The 17,449-nt window shown below is 35.3% G+C and overlaps 1 protein-coding gene across 1 annotated transcript in view; it reads left to right on the plus strand.

The window, feature by feature from the left end:
* Positions 1-17,449, plus strand: part of LOC138321089 (thrombospondin type-1 domain-containing protein 7A-like) — a 278,937-nt gene that overhangs the window by 103,999 nt on the left and 157,489 nt on the right. Inside the window, exon 5 of the mRNA XM_069264504.1 lies at positions 7,781-8,064. The gene's annotated coding sequence lies outside the window, so the exon portion shown is untranslated. The remainder of the gene's footprint in view (positions 1-7,780; positions 8,065-17,449) is intronic.

The raw sequence follows: 17,449 nt of genomic DNA on the forward strand, positions 1-17,449 counted from the left end.
AATTAATTTTAAGATGAAGTTGATTAATTAGTACAATATATGATAATTTAAAAATAAGTAAAAATGTCAAGAGCATTTAATGTTTATTTAATTATGTATTCAAAGATCATACAAAACTCTAAAGCTCTGCATTGGCTACAGTGCCATTTTCTTACATACTGTTCAGTTCACTATATGACTTTAAAGCTGTATGGACATAGCAGTATACATTTAAGTTTAGATACAGCCAAGGGAGACAACTGCAACACCAGATCAACTTTTTCTATTCAATTAGTCTTGGGCTATGATACTCTTAATCTAAAAAGTTCAAAATTCTCTTATACATGTGTGTATGTGTATTAAGTAAATAACTTACATGATGTTATATCAATATTGTGATGAGTGATTTACTGTACAAACATAATCAGGCCCCATGTCGTGTACCAGATTAGTTATAATGAGAACTCTATTGGCTCTCACTAATGTCTTATTTAATTGTCGTCACGGTAACAGGACATGTACCAGATTACACCTGATGAGAACGCTGCTGGCTCCCCTCTAATGTCTTACTTGTTGTCATGGTAATGTCATTACCTGATTGACGAGTGCAACTTTTTTTTTGTTGGCCTAATTAAGTCTCGAGATTCTAAACCGGTCTTGTGCACACCATGTAAAAACATTGAGGAAATATTTTAAGTTCCAGTATTTTAAGAAAATCGTGTCAAGGAGAAATGAGTAGGAATCAAGACTTTGTCAATTATTATCAACCAGGTTACTTATTTTCAGTAGTTTTTCATCTTCAGTTTTGGATAGTTTAAGTTGGAATTTTTCCTCCTCAGTTTTGGATAGTTTAAGTTGGGATTTTTCATCCTCAGTTTTGGATATTTCACATTGGGATTTTTCATCCTCAGTTTTGGATAGTTTAAGTTGGGATTTTTCATCCTCAGTTTTGGATAGTTTAAGTTGGGATTTTTCCTCCTCAGTTTTGGATAGTTTAAGTTGGGATTTTTCCTCCTCAGTTTTGGATAGTTTAAGTTGGGATTTTTCATCCTCAGTTTTGGATAGTTTAAGTTGGGATTTTTCATCCTCAGTTTTGGATAGTTTAAGTTGGGATTTTTCATCCTTAGTTTTGGATAGTTTAAGTTGGGATTTTTCATCCTCAGTTTTGGATAGTTAAGTTGGGAGTTTTGGATAGATTAAGTTGGGATTTTTCATCCTTAGTTTTGGATAGTATAAGTTGGGATTTATTTATTTAACATCCTGATTCACAGCCAGGGTCATTTAAGGATGTGCCAGGTTTAGGAAGTGGAGAATAGCTGGAGTTCTTGGAGAAAATTAATTACCTATGGTCAGTACTACATGGCAACTGACCACAAAAAACATTTCAAACTTTCAACCTAAAGTTAGAGGGCGAGTGGTGATGTGTCACAACACTTAACCACAGCTTAAAATCTGTCTCTAGTGGCCACAGTACAATTCTTCTGTAACAAAAGTAGTGTTTGTAAAACCCTTAGCTCATGTTTAGATATACAATGGTTAGGAAAAAGAGGAAATGGACTCCTGGGGTTATATCATTATATATGACCCAAGTATCCTGTACATTTTGTAACAAACTAACATGTGAAAAGGTTTATTCTAATCATCAGCTACACAATTTAAAAAAAAAATCCAAATATGTTAACTAGAGGCTTTACAGGAATCCTTATTAAAAAGTAATGCAACAGTTCCCTCTAATAAACATTCCTTGTAGAATTTAGTAAAACTATGAAGTGCAGGTGTTTGGGCAATATGGCGGATTACCATGACGGGAACTATCTGTTATATAGAGTATAGCTGGCTAATTTATCTTAAATGAAAACGACACCTTTAAGAAATATTCAATTATAAAGCAAAGCTTAACATTACAACATTATTACAGGTACTTTCAATGAAATTAGAAGCTTTGATTAAATTAGGGAAGTCTGATTCTATATACTTTGTGTGAGAAATATAAGATTCTTGGTAAAAGGAGTTAAAAAAAAAGAAAATTTAGTATGTGTTTAACCTTGAAGGCATCGCTGCTTGTCTATCATTGAATTTGCAGCATCTGTTGCTTACAAATGATAACTGCTGTCAATATGATATGTACATGTATGTTTAGTGCAACAGATTTTACACCAATCTATATTGAATATATTTTAATATTTAACAGTTTACTATGAGTTATCAAATGGGCATGGTGGATGGGTGGTGTAATATTCTACAATTAAATATACCACTGAGTTTTGAGCTAGAGATACCTCTGAGTTTTAAGCTAGACCTACCTCTGGATTTTGAACTTGAGCCACTTCTGGGTTTTGAACTTTTAATTGAGCTACTTCTGTGTTTTGAGCTTGAGATACCTCTGGGTTTTGAACTTGAGCCACTTTTTTAGTTCAAGCCAATTCTGAATTTTGTGCTTGATAGCTAATTGATCTAGTAAAAGTTTGTAATAAATGGCTAATAAAAATATGATGAAGTAAAAATCTTTAGTATTATGCTGCGAAAATGCTTCTATATTTTATTGTGAACAAAAATGACTATACAACTAAATGCTCTATTGCATGCAAATACAGTACACAATTTAAATAGACCTATAAAAGAGATTTTACAATGGGCATGATTATCAGTTATAAAATCATAAACAATATAAATAATTTGGGAACAATAATCCTTAGAAAGATAAATAATGACTTAAAAAAGATTTATCTTGCTATATGCTTTTTAAATCATATTGATAAGAAGAATTGTAAATCATTACTTAACAATCAGCATTATGATATACCGTTAAATTTGACCATTAGCATAAAGATGGCTTTGACAAAGGGCGTTTTAGTTAAATATTGACAAGTGGTATATAACAAACCAGACTTGACAGACTTTACAATCTATTAATCATTTAGACCATATATTCTAACACTGTACATTTAAACTATTCAGATAATAAGCACTATAAATTATATTTTGACAATAAAAGGCATTAAGAATTTGTTATTTACAAGTTTCCTTAATCTTAGACTGTTAAAGATAATGAGCCTGCAACTGTTATTTATCAACCAAAAAAAAAAAGACCAAATCCTCGATACTCTTATGGCTGAGGCTCGTAATGCAGTTTTATCACAGGATAAGTATATATCATTATTAATTTGTTGGAAACGTTAGAATTGTAGATTTTATAGAAATTAAAAATATACTAATAATTATAAAAGAGGAGTCAGTGTACAGAGTAAATTGGAGAGGGATTAGTATTTATGGGAATGGTGGAATTTGTTGGAGAAAATCTTATAAATCACCAGGGTTCTATGTCAAATTAACCTTCCCTTACCCGATATGATTACATTTCATGTGCTATCACAGTTTGATGTATATCCAAGAAGTCTGGCAATAGTTTTATTTGTTCATTTTTGAAACAATCATTAAGGGCTTTGTTATTTTGTATCAAGGTCTGTGACATTTCACAGCTAACTAGTTATCAATTTATGTTAGATAGATGATGGCAAAGATTATATTACCAGAGAAATTTATATGAAACTACTTCCATTGATGCCATAAAGAGGATTGAAATGGTTACTTCCTCAGAAATCTTATTTAATGCTGAAAACAGTTTTCAAGATGCAGGAAGAGAAGGTCGTTTCCGTCTTCAGAAATCAAGATTCTGCATTATTGACTTCTCATAAGCATTTTATTGCTTGAAAATTGTAGACTTTAAACAAAAAGAAATTAATCATTTGTCTTCAGTTAATTGACAGAACAAAACTTTAATAGATTTAGATATTTGAAGTGTTGTGAAAGCTAACAATACTTTAACCATTTTGTGGATAAATGTATAATTATATTATCTATTTTACGTACTCTCGTCATCAAATCACCTTTTATGTTTAGATTACGACTTGATGACTATGCATCCTAATCTCCTCTGAGTCTGACTTAAAGACGGCTATATCTGTCCCAGCTTGCTCTTCCCCAGGAACTGAAAATATAAACGCCTCTTCTGTCTCTGGTTATAACATATTCTTCCTTTAATTGATTCATAAACCAGAATTTTATTACTTAAAAAGAAACATAATGTTTGGAAATGGTTTGATATAAAGCATTGATTATTAGGGTCTATGAATATGGTTGGTCGGCCATATTGAACAGCTTATGGTATTTACTCATAATCATATTTGACTTTTATCACAGTAACGGGTCCCACAGAGGAAGTTATGATGTACTTCTGTCTTAGAACTCCAAGAAATGTTGGAAGCTCACACAAATTCCCTTAGAAGACTTGAATTTGTCAGCCTCAGTTTTATGAGTAATAAATGATAATACTTGTCAAATGTTCCTTAAGCTTGTAGTCAGAAACGCTGAAGTATCGAAATTGATGTGCGATCTACTTATAAGTTGAGCCCATCAAAGAGAAGGTTTTATCTCCGGAGAACATAATCATTCTATGCAAGTTTTGTCAACTAAAAGTTTATATATTTTTTACCTTTTGTGAAATGAGGAGTAGATAGTGTTACTTATGTCCATGATTCATTCCCGTCCCATTCCATATCAACGTCATGAGAATTTTGATGGGGACATTTTATGCCTGACGAATATTTCTTGTTTTATATTGTTATATACCAATAAAAACACCCTCAGGATATAGTGAAATCCTGTGACTTTACCCTGTGCCATTGATTTACTTGGATTGTGCCATTGATCAACTTGGGTTGTTCCATTGATTTACTTGGGCTGTGCCATTGATTAACTTGGGCTGTACCATTGATTTACTTGAACTATGTCATTGATTATCTTGGGCCATGCCATTGATCAACTTGGGCCGGGCCATTGATTAACTTGTGCCATGTCATTGATCTATTTGGGTTGTGCCATTGATTAACTTGGGCTGTGCAATTGATAAACTTGGTCGTGCCATTGATTTACTTGAACTGTACCATTGATTAACTTGGGCCTCGCCATTGATTAAAAGGGCCATGCCATTGATTAACTTGGGCCTCGCCATTGATTAAAAGGGCCATGCCATTGATTAACTTGGGCCTGCATTGATTAACTTGGGCCTCGCCATTGATTAAAAGGGCCATGCCATTGATTAACTTGGGGCCTCGCCATTGATTAAAAGGGCCATGCCATTGATTAACTTGGGCCTCGCCATTGATTAAAAGGGCCATGCCATTGATTAACTTGGGCCTCGCCATTGATTAACTTGGGCCTCGCCATTGATTTACTTGGGCCTCGCCATTGAGTTAACTTGGGCCATCCCACTATAAATGTACAGAATAACAATGATACCCTTATACATGTTGGAGATAACTCTTTGTGATTTTGAGCTAGGGAACCATTGATTTCTGTGATATACTGAATCCTAAACTAATTTTACTGTTTAAAGTTTTATAGACCTATCGGAGGCACACAACAGGCCCTTGGGATGGCTCGACTGAATCACAGTCCTGTATCGAAACTACACGATTCTCATTCTTAACAATCCAAAGTTAACGAGGTCAGGGATTGATGGGAATAATGTAATTGTGTTTTCATATCATGATCCATTGTAAAATCTACAACTGAAATTGAATTGAAACATTGGTGAATGTGTTGCGGTAACTGGAAAGTTGAGTGACAACAGGGTAAGATTTGGTTCAGTGTTACCTAAATACAATTTCTTTTCTTTTTTAAACAATTTTTCAAAAAATGGATAAATCAGCCAGTATACAATTTGTATTTTGTTAACAATCTATCGGGTGTTGGCATGTTTGATCAATTAAAGATCAATTTAGAATTGTATTTAAAATTTGATGATAATATTTTGGAAGTTTGATACAAGGTTTCAAATTAGATATAAATTAGGCTTTGTTGGAAAATATGACCTTGAAATTCTTCAAGATAACTGTAAAGACTGGAGGTCTAAATTCTTCAATTTAGAATCTATTTCAGTTAAAAATTTGAATGATAATGTTGATTTATCTATCTTTGGTTCCTATGACATTTCACAACCTCCTCCTCATCTTTATGTCTGCTCTACGTAAAGGAGGTATTTATTGTTATCGATGTCCAACTCAGTTGTGTCCCGTCCCAATTCCTGTTTCTTTGCGTCCCATTTTATAACAACAAGAACATATTTTTTTACAGGCTTTTCTAGCTTTCTAAAACACAGATTTGAAATATTTTTGAATAATCTATAATTTCAGAAATGTTCAACATACAAAAATCAAGCAGACAAAAATATAACTTAAAGTGAAAAACATTAGCATTATGACTGTATGCTTGACAAAAACAAAACAACAAAACAAAACTGGGGAACATACCAAGTGCCACGCTTCGTATGCTGACATTCCGAAATGATCAGGAATCATGAGCATGTTATGCATGACATTAATCTATGTTCAGTCAAGGTTATGTCAGGTTTTCACAGTGATAGCAAGGGATATAACCACCAAACCAAAATATTACAGTATAACAATTTCACATTAGACACTCTCTCAAACTTCTTAGACTTGTGCATTCCTTCCATATTAATAAGTAAAATGGAGATTATTTTCAAGGCAACAAATTTTCTTGGTTATGTAACCATGTATATTTAAATGCTGCAATACTGTTTCCTCTGAGAAAAAAGTGCTGGTATGTAGTTAATTTATAGACAAGATTAATTTTTTATTCTCACAGAAAAAACAATACATCTATTTTCACATTACAAGGAATAATTTGTGACATGTGTAATGTGTTGTGCGTATGTGTGTGGACCCCAGTTATGTATTACATGTAGGTATAATGTACAGCACACCCCAATACACATCTGTGTGTAATTAGTGTAAGCTACACTGCTATAGAACCGACCAGGACAGCCACTAGTGGCGATGTAAATAGAATAACAGTTTCACCATCCTCTAGTAATGCTAGGCCGTGTACATGTGCATAGCGTGTGTCTACTTACTGCATGCTCAGTTCAGGTATGTCAGAGCAACACTCAAGGTAGGCTATATATAAACATTATTATTATTTATCATCTAGTATTTTAAACAATTTTTGACGTTATTAATATCTTTAAAAATAAATATATATGTATAATTTTCTGGTTATGAATTTTACGACTATTAGATTTTTATCTGTTACTGTACAATACTGTCCGAGCATTTTATATGCCTATGTATGCATGTGTGTTTGAAAATGTGTGTATGATGTTATAAGATTATACGATTATACTTAACCTCATTGATTCAATACATAAGTGATAAGAACAAAAATACAGACCAATTAAAATCCTTAATACAAGTACAGAAAACGAAAAACTTATTACAAAGTAACTGATGTCTCCAGATTAAAATAAATTATCTTTATTAGAAGTTTTATTTTTTTAACATTATAGTTTTAATTGATCTTATTTATTTTGCAAATTGAAATTAAAACAAGAATATAACTTTTTTTTCAAATTTCTGCTGTACAAATTGAAGAAATTGAAGCATCATCTAAAAATATTTGAATTAATGGAAAAAGGATTAAAATTGAAAAATAATCACTTGAGCTGTGATGAATTGAGTTATGAGTTATAAGTAACTTTCAGCTGTTGTCAAGTCCTAGAGTGTTATGAATAAATCACTGCAAATGGATATTTAACTGTACATCATTCCTTATTATTAGTTGATATACGGATTTCTCGCAATTGTTAAATTCATGCCTGAACCTTGATGGAAGTCAATAATTGTATGTTAACTGGATATGACGAGTGTGATGTGTATATTTTGGGTAGAGTTATCATTTATAATATGTATCTGACGCAGTACCTCTCTCTGTGTTACAGAAGCTACTGGCATCTATCAAGGACATCAAGCACATGCACCAGCATCTTGTAAAGTTGTAATTACGTGACATCAGAGCGGATTTATATTTGTGCATTCTGTGAGCAATTCTGTGTCTGTAATTAATCAAGATTTGCTTGTGCTGCTGGAAAGGAGTTTGGAAAGTGTGAAAAATATTTCTTATTTTGTTGTTAATGTGCTATGGAGCATCGGTTTGTGGATTTTACATAACCCCAATCTCTGCTACTGTCCTGGATTATTTGGAGAGGATTGCCCGAGAGTTGAGGTAAGTTCCAGGATCCATAGCTGATTATTCTTCTACATGGACGGAGAGCATTAAATCTCCGTAGGATTTTAATGAGATTTGTGAACACAAAGGCATTTCTTCCCATTTCATCTAGAATTGTGGATAATTTTATTTCAGGTATGTGTTTATTATATCGCTGATCAGATCTTTCTTTAGAAGTTTTTGTTTCATAATGTGCAGCTTCAAGAAGACCAGACATTATGTGAACCATTCATGCACTCATATCACCTGATACATCAGTTTCCCATTCAAACACCTCTTTCATATACACAAGATTTATTTACTGATAATAATCCGAAAACTCTCATGAAAAGTTTCCATGCCGTGATGTAATAAAGCGATTAAGTATTATGGTACAAAAACAATTTTCATTCTATTTCTTCAATAGATATAGTGTACCATTTTGCCCCAGAATTGCATAACATAAAGAGGATCTTGAGAAAGTAGCAAATGTCTTGATCAGTGTTGATTACTTAGAGGTTTATCCTCAAGGAATGGTGTGAATTTTCAGTCTGTGCCATATTAAGAACAGAATATGTAATGCTGTTGGCAGTTTCAGCCTTAAATGTTGTGTATATACCAACATTGGACATTATTTGAATATTAATTTTCTTGATGAAAGGTTTCTGGAAAAAAACCCTACGATTATGAGAACATATCTTTGCTGTTTTACTTTAAGTTTTTACTGATAGATTTATATTGACTAACACTAATCATATTTCATTGGATTTTATGCTAATTATTTTAAAACTTCCAATATTAAAGTTTTACTATTATTTCCAAATTTGTCTCATTTAAACAAGAGAAAACTATACAACACTTAAAGACCAGGATACTGGACTCTTTTTGGCTGAATTCTTCCACACAATTTCAAAATCATGTTTAATTAGAGTAAAACCTGCTTCAGCAACTACCTCTGTATACAGACTAACTGCTTAATTAGAACATTTTTATCAAATTCTTTTAAATCTGAAATTGAATTTACTTCAGCTTTATTTTGACCTGTGTATAAAGACCCTTTTTTTCCTTCATCCTTTGTGTGGTCTTTATAGACAGGTTTGACTGTAATATAAAATGGACTTCTGTTATGAATGAAGCTCCGTTTCTATGTTAAAATACAGAATATTTTAAGCATAGAAAGTTAAAGTTGAAAACAAATTATTCATAAAGAAGTAAGGTACATAGTTCCATATGATTTGGCTTACCATTAAGGATTATAGCCAAACCGAAAATCTTTCTCTTAATCATTTACAAGCAAACATAAAACATATGGGAGTAATTTTGTTTTCTCTCTTCTTTTCCCCAAATCTAAAAAGACTTAAACTGAAGGGCAAACAACATTTGCTGAAGATCAAAATAATCCTTAATTTGAACTCTGGTCATTACAGTAAGACTGTATAGAAGGCGGCTGTGAGCTACTAATTAACATTATTGGTTTAGTGAGAAAAAAAACGATTTCAGTCTGTGTGGTTGTGTAATTAAGTTTTCCTGCACTCTGGTGCACCTGTAAATCACAATCACTGTCATGTATCCAGACATAAGCATTTTTATCCGTTTCACTTGTGTACATCGGAAAATGTTCAAATCCTGCAGTAAGCTAAACTTTACACTTTTCATACAAGAGAAGCCAGAATGCTTGGTATATTATATATTTATCTTTTTGTTGTCTATGTTTATGCATGTTTTAAAATATCATAGAGGTTAGTATCATCAAAAGTTTTCAAGATGTTAACTCTAGGCAGATCATTGATGGATTCATGCCCATCCTGCCAATGCTGTACTTGATTTAGCCATTTTTATTTGTCATCTTAAATTTCTCTCAACTTTTGACTGTCAACTTTGTTATTACAATCTACTGAACAAATTATGAACGGTTACTTGGGAAAAAGGATAATAAACACATAAAATGTTATTGTTTAAATATTCCTTTTGTTTCTGAGCCTCTGTCCTAGTGAGTACCAGGTCTTTTGGGCATTTTATATCTGAGCCTCTGTCCCAGTGAGTACCAGGCTGTTTGCTTTTTAATGAGCCTCTGGCCTAGTGAGTACAAGGCCTTTTGGACCTTTTGTCCCTGAGCCTCTTTCATAGTGAGTACCAGGCCTTTTGGGCATTTTGTTTCTTAGCCTCTGTCTTCGTGCGTATCAGGCCTTTTGGGCCTTTTGTTTCTGAGCCTCTGTCTTTGTGAGTACCAGGCCTTTTGGGCCTTTTGTATCTGAGCCACTGTCCCAGTGAGTACCAGGCTGTTTGGCCTTTTTAATGATCTACTGTCCTAGTGAGTACCAGGCTTTTTGGACCTTTTGTGTACTGACTGGCTTTTTTGCCTCTTGTTAATGATCTACTGTTTTAGTGAGTACCAGGCCTTTTGCGCCTTTTGTCCCTGAGCCTCTGCCCTAGTGAGTACCAGGCCTTTTGTTTAATACCTGGCCTTTTTTGCCTCTTGTTTATGATCTACTATCCTAGTGAGTACCAGGCTTTTTGGGCCTTTTGTCCCTGAGCCTCTGTTCTAGTGAGTACAAGGCCTTTTGGGCCTTTTGTCCCTGAGCCTCTGTCCTAGTGAGTACCAGGCTTTTTGGGCCTTTTGTCCCTGAGCCTCTGTCCTAGTGAGTACCAGGCTTTTTGGGCCTTTTGTCCCTGAGCCTCTGTTCTAGTGAGTACAAGGCCTTTTGGGCCTTTTGTCCCTGAGCCTCTGCCCTAGTGAGTACCAGGCCTTTTGTTTAATACCTGGCCTTTTTTGCCACTTGTTTATGATCTACTATCCTAGTGAGTACCAGGCTTTTTGGGCCTTTTGTCCCTGAGCCTCTGTTCTAGTGAGTACAAGGCCTTTTGGGCCTTTTGTCCCTGAGCCTCTGTCCTAGTGAGTACCAGGCTTTTTGGGCCTTTTGTCCCTGAGCCTCTGTCCTAGTGAGTACCAGGCTTTTTGGGCCTTTTGTCCCTGAGCCTCTGTTCTAGTGAGTACAAGGCCTTTTAGGCCATTTGTCCCTGAGCTTCGGTTCTAGTGAGTACAGGCCTTTTGGGCCTTTTGTCCCTGAGCCTCTGTCCTAGTGAGTACCAGGCTTTTTGGGCCTTTTGTCCCTGAGCCTCTGTCCTAGTGAGTACCAGGCTTTTTGGGCCTTTTGTCCCTGAGCCTCTGTCCTAGTGAGTACCAGGCTTTTTGGGCCTTTTGTCCCTGAGCCTCTGTCCTAGTGAGTACCAGGCTTTTTGGGCCTTTTGTCCCTGAGCCTCTGTCCTAGTGAGTACAAGGCCTTTTGGGCCTTTTGTCCCTGAGCCTCTGTCCTAGTGAGTACCAGGCTTTTTGGGCCTTTTGTCCCTGAGCCTCTGTCCTAGTGAGTACCAGGCTTTTTGGGCCTTTTGTCCCTGAGCCTCTGTCCTAGTGAGTACCAGGCTTTTTGGGCCTTTTGTCCCTGAGCCTCTGTCCTAGTGAGTACCAGGCTTTTTGGGCCTTTTGTCCCGAGCCTCTGTCCTAGTGAGTACCAGGCTTTTTGGGCCTTTTGTCCCAGTGCCTCTGTTATAGTGAGTACCAGGTCTTCGTTCCTGAGCCTCTGTCTTGGTGAGTAGCAGGACTTTTATTCCAGATTCCTTCCTTCTGATGATGGTGTATACCAATATATCTGTGCCATGTATCTGCCATTGGTGCTGTTAATCAGGTTAGGAGATGTATAGGGAGATGTATGGGGATCAAACCTCACAATGCCTTCATGTCTCTGTGCTCGTCCCACCAACATTCCAGTCATTACAATGATAAAGCTGTGGTGCATACAGGACAAACTGTGTAATCTACTGGGACCTTTGTTATATCAGATATTACAAGTTTATATAGTAACATCACCAATGATTCAGAACATTGGTGAGCAGCATATTCTGTACTGATGTTGAAAAGTTGGCTACATGTGGCTTTTCATAGTACCAATGTTAAATGTAAAAAATGTAAAAATGAAATGTTCAGCTATCTCTTTAAACACAGTCAAACCTGTCTATAAAGACCACCAAAGGGACAAAAACCATACGGTCATTATAATGAAATGGTTTATACACCGGTCAAATTATTTAAATTTTGTTGAAAATGTCCATTTTGGACCCTTTGAAAGTGGTTTTATTGAGCAGTAGGTCTTAATATACAGAGGTGGGCATTATGACATGATTTAGTCTAAGGGGTTAGGAGTGTTGGTTAATTATAAGGCTGATGATACAGCTAATTGGACCAATGGCTAGTCATTTGACAGACATAATTGGAAAGTGAACACAAGATGTTGATGGTTTCTCCTTAGGGATGGTTTAGGGGTGACCTCTATCACTATGTTGATTATTACATGTCATAAGAGTTAAGTCTGAGGAAATTGTTCTTAACAACATGGCTGGCGTATTGTTTATGTATGATATATGGCACATGTTTTGGGTGAACCTATTGATGTGGTCTTTGTGGAATACAGAAGACAAGACTCTAAATAGAGAAAGCATGCCAGTATAGAGTCTTCAGTACAACACTGTCTGGCTTAAACACACAGGCGAGTACCTCAAACTGAACCCAATACACAGGCGTTCTGAGGAGAGAGTTGATGAGGAGAAATTGACATTAGCCATCAATAGGGGTGAGATAATGCAATGTAGACATAGAAGATAGGTTTATATTTGACATGAAAGTGTTTATGAGCAAGTATTTAATGTGAGTATATGGAAGACGGTGAAATAACACTTCCCTTGCTCGGAAGGACAATTTCTATATAGACACACATTAGCCATTCCTTCATGCCAAAGGACAGGATATTCCCAATAGAATTGGAGGAGAATGTCAGAATAAAGTTATATGTTCCAGCTGTGTAAGGAACACTCCACCCTTTCCCAGGTGTTCAGCATGGCAATCACACCAACTAGAGGGTACTTAAAAGTCTGTCTGTCAGATGGTCCATTCCTCTGTCACTTGCTCAGAGGAGTTGTAAAAATTACAATTGATAAAATTAAAAAAAAATACAGATCTTTATCTCCCTTTAATCTATTCATATAAGTGCCTGTCTAATAAAGCTTGTCTTTCAATCCCTCCATACCAGGTCTTGTCATTCCATCCATCCATATAAGGTCGTCTTTCCATCCATCCGTACAAGGTCTTGTCTTTCCATCCATACAAGGTTTTGCCTTCCATCCATCCGTACAAGGTCTTGTCTTTCCATCCATCCGTACAAGGTCTTGTCTTTCCATCTATACAAGGTCTTGTCTTTCCATCTATACAATGTCTTGTCTTTCAATCCCTCCATACAAGGTCTTGTCGTTCCATCCATCCATACAAGGTCTTGTCTTTCCATCCATCCGTACAAGGTCTTGTCTTCCCATCCGTACAATGTCTTGTCTTTCCATCCATCTGTACAAGGTCTTGTCTTTCCATCCACCATATAAGGTCTTGTCTTTCCATCCCTCCATACAAGGTCTTGTCTTTCCATCCATCTATACAAAGTCATGTCTTTCCATCCATCCGTACAAGGTCTTGTCTTTCCTTCCATCCGTACAAGGTCTTGTCTTTCCTTCCATCCGTACAAGGTCTTGTCTTTCCATCCGTACAAGGTCTTGTCGTTCCATCCCTCCGTACAAAGTCTTGTCTTTCCATCCGTACAAGGTATTGTCGTTCCATCATCCGTAAAAGGTCTGTCTGTGTTTACTTGTCTTTCCATCAGCCTGTATTGTTCCTTCCTGCATGTCTCTCTATTTGCTTGTCTTTCTATTCCTCCATATAAACCATTTCTGATTTTTTGGTTAAATTATCTTAGTATCGCTTCATGTATAACAATGCCTGTCTGTCATTTTGCTTGTCTTTCCATCTGTCTGTATTGTTCCATCCTGCATTATGTTTTATTCATTTGTCTTTTCATCCATTCAAACATGTTTAGGTTTTGTATCGATTGCCACCATTTTATCTTCAACAACTTCACTAGTAATCTTGTCAAACATTTAAGTGTCTGGATTCCTTTGACATTTTAATTCATCATATGATTCCGTCTGGACCAGTAAACTGTACAAAACATGCTTTTTCTTTTTGAGAAGGTATCCCAGGGAAGCCCTGAAATGAGATGTAAAAATGATACCCTTATATTGACCAAACGAGGCAGCGATCACAGCAATGTTTACCTTAATGTCTATCTACAAAGAGCATGATAGGTATTTCTTACGTACACCAATTTGTGTACAAATCCTGTTCAGGAATGGATGCCTTTTCAATGTCTGTTTTATGGCAAGACATAGCCAAAATTTAACAGTTTATGTTCTCATGCGATACATTATACTTTCTTTAACTACCTGTTATGTAAGAAGTTAAAGTTCAGTATCAATTTTAACAAAGTGTGTGGTTTTGTTATTCTGGAATTAATGCAAGATTTTTCTCTCAACCAAGGTGCTTATTCACGTTGGATGTGACAGCATTATCCTACAGATTTGGTGTCTTAGGTGCGAGTAAATCTACTTTTGGAGTGTCTTCTAATAGGTGCGAGTAAATCTACTTTAGGAGTGTCTTCTAATAGGTGTGAATGAATCTACTTTAGGAGTGTCTTCTAATAGGTGTGAATGAATCTACTTTAGGAGTGTCTTCTAATAGGTGTGAATGAATCTACTTTAGGAGTGTCTTCTAATAGGTGCGAGTAAATCTAATTAAGGAGTGTTTTCTAATAGGTGTGAATGAATCTACTTTAAGAGTGTCTTCTAATCGGTGCGAGTAATTCTAATTTAGGAGTGACTTTTAATAGGTGTGAGTGAATTTAATTTAGGAGTGTCTTCTAATAGTTGCGAGTGAATTTAATTTAGGAGTGTTTTCTAATAGGTGCGAGTGAATCTCGATTCATTGGAAGTGTCTTCAAATAGTTCAGAGCTAGTGAATCTAGTCTCTTACGATCAAAAAAGTAGAAAAGTGTCTTGATATAAAAGCCATCAAAGGTAAAGAATGTAGATCATATACCAGATTGGCTTAGATGATGTAAGAAAAGTAGTGTATTTAAGATGGCATCATTTGGAGTATTAGCAACTTGGCACAGTGTTTGTTATATATACTAATTGATTGCATTCAAAACTATCAAGATCGGCTTTCAGGACTTTGGCACAGAATGTCAGTAAAGTCAGTTAGGATGATGTGTAATCTCAAATGGATTATCTGACAATATGCCTTCCAGGTCAAATGTCACAATAAAATGTAACCTACAAGAATGTTCATACCGAGGGATCACTTCAAGACCTTATCTTGTAATTCCAATAATGTTGGGACTCCCCACTCTAAAAACCGAACAAGGCTTAAAAAATATCAACAACGACACCTAAGCTCACCAACACCTGGGTACCGCCTTTGGAGATGTTCAGGGTCACCAAGAGAACACTAGAAATGGTGGGTCAAAGGTTAAAGGTGAACGCTAGAGTTCATTTTGATTTGTACATGGTGGATAATTAATCTGGATATCATATGATAGACATAACGGATCTGATTGTTCCTTATCACTGAGTATGTAATGGTGGTGTAAGATATTTCTGAGGATACTGTTACCCTTGGTGAAAGTTTAAAGGTCAAGGTCACAGCTCCTTATGTTCAATACGTCATCTACTGTATCCTATGACTGCCAATTGATGGATTGCCAGCTGTCAATCAAACCTCACGTGACTTTGCATTTTGTATTGTGTATGCTATACCATTTGCTCCGACATTGAATGGATACACGTGCGTGTGCGAACATGCGGGCATGGCCAGATAATGTCTGGCGGACGGTCAATCAATCTCTCAAATTAGCTTTGAAATGGTGATTTTGTAATTTGGATTTCTTTTATATACCTGATTGTTTGCCCTTGCTATTTGAAATAGAAATTGTATGTCATTAAGTATTACCTGTGCCCATCATTCCCTCTTGTCATGTTATGTCACGTCACTATCTGTCCTATCCTGTCATGTCCTCTCTGTCCTGCTACTTGTACATGTCCAGATATCAAATGGTGGTGAGGCATTTGTATCTTACAGACCTTCTCAGTTAAAATTAGGAGGCGATGAGTTAGTATTTAACATCAAACACTTACAGGGCCTTTTGATCAGTTTTCTTTATCTTATAATCCACTGATATCAAAGTACTGATAGCGCCTAGTCTATAATCCTTGTGTAAGGTGGGGTGTGATATTTTATACCTCCCCCAACACCATCCACTTCAAAGTCACTCCTCTGTCTCACACACTATATATACCTAAATATATTGGATTTTAAGGGCTTATTTCTGTGATGATATAGGTATAGAGAATGTATATATACTGTACTTAGTTTCACAGTTGGATACAAAGTCCCATGATTCACTGCTAATTATTGTAGGTTCCTGCTTCAATTTGATGTTTTAGAGAAGTTTAATGATATTTTGAGATAATAGTTTGAATTTCATGGACAGTTATTGAATGTTATCTTCTAAAATATGATAAAAACAGAATTGGTTTAGATAAGATGAAAATTCATCATTATTGAATGTGGCAATGGTGTTTGAAATTGGAGAATTTTAGATAACATTTTTGAATCAATTTAGAATCATGCTATAAAACAACTATCTTACAGTTTCTTCAAATAGATTTTACAATGCCTATAGGTAGGCATGTCTAATAGGTGTTTACAGACTGACTTGCATTATTATGTAACTCAAATTGACACAATTATATTCTTATTATTTAGCACTTCCCCCTATAAGTATTGATTTTTAATTTGAGGATGTATTTTAACTTCAGTATACATATAAATCTCATTAACTCATTCTCATTGAACTTGACAACCCTTTCCAATTCAAAATATAGTCAGACTTCCCTTTAAAGATGCTCCACCGCTGACAAAAAGTATTTTTTTTCACTGTTAAAAACAGGAGCAGACGATTTAGTATTTTTCTTCAGTTACAAAAGTTACTTAGTTTACACCATTACCACCATTGAAAAGTTTGAGCTTCTAGTTTTACTTCAAGTTAAAAATATGTAAAATAATTAATTGCATCCCGAAAAAATTCCGTGGTACTATATCCTATATGAAATGAAATACTGATTGCGCATGCACCAAAGGAAAAATAAATCATTTCATATATTTTTTTGTGTTAATTAGACATATATATACACTATTAAAGACCAATTATTGTTTAAATGATGAATATCATTTATGCTCTGTCGGCGATGGAGCATCTTTAAGCAACCACCTCTTTATAAAGACCACCTTTTAAACTATACCAATTTTTCCAAAACGGTCATTTACAACAGAATGTGACCTGTGTATAAATACAACTTGGCTATAAAGACCATTTTCCTTGGTTCCTTAAGTGGCCTTTAATGACTTCCATAATTTTAGCTAGTTTTGAGATTACAAAGTTTGTTTCCCCTACTCGCAAAATTTTGTTGA

The sequence above is a fragment of the Argopecten irradians genome, chromosome 4 (genome assembly GCF_041381155.1).
Source record: "Argopecten irradians isolate NY chromosome 4, Ai_NY, whole genome shotgun sequence".
In the NCBI taxonomy this organism is placed as follows: domain Eukaryota; kingdom Metazoa; phylum Mollusca; class Bivalvia; order Pectinida; family Pectinidae; genus Argopecten; species Argopecten irradians.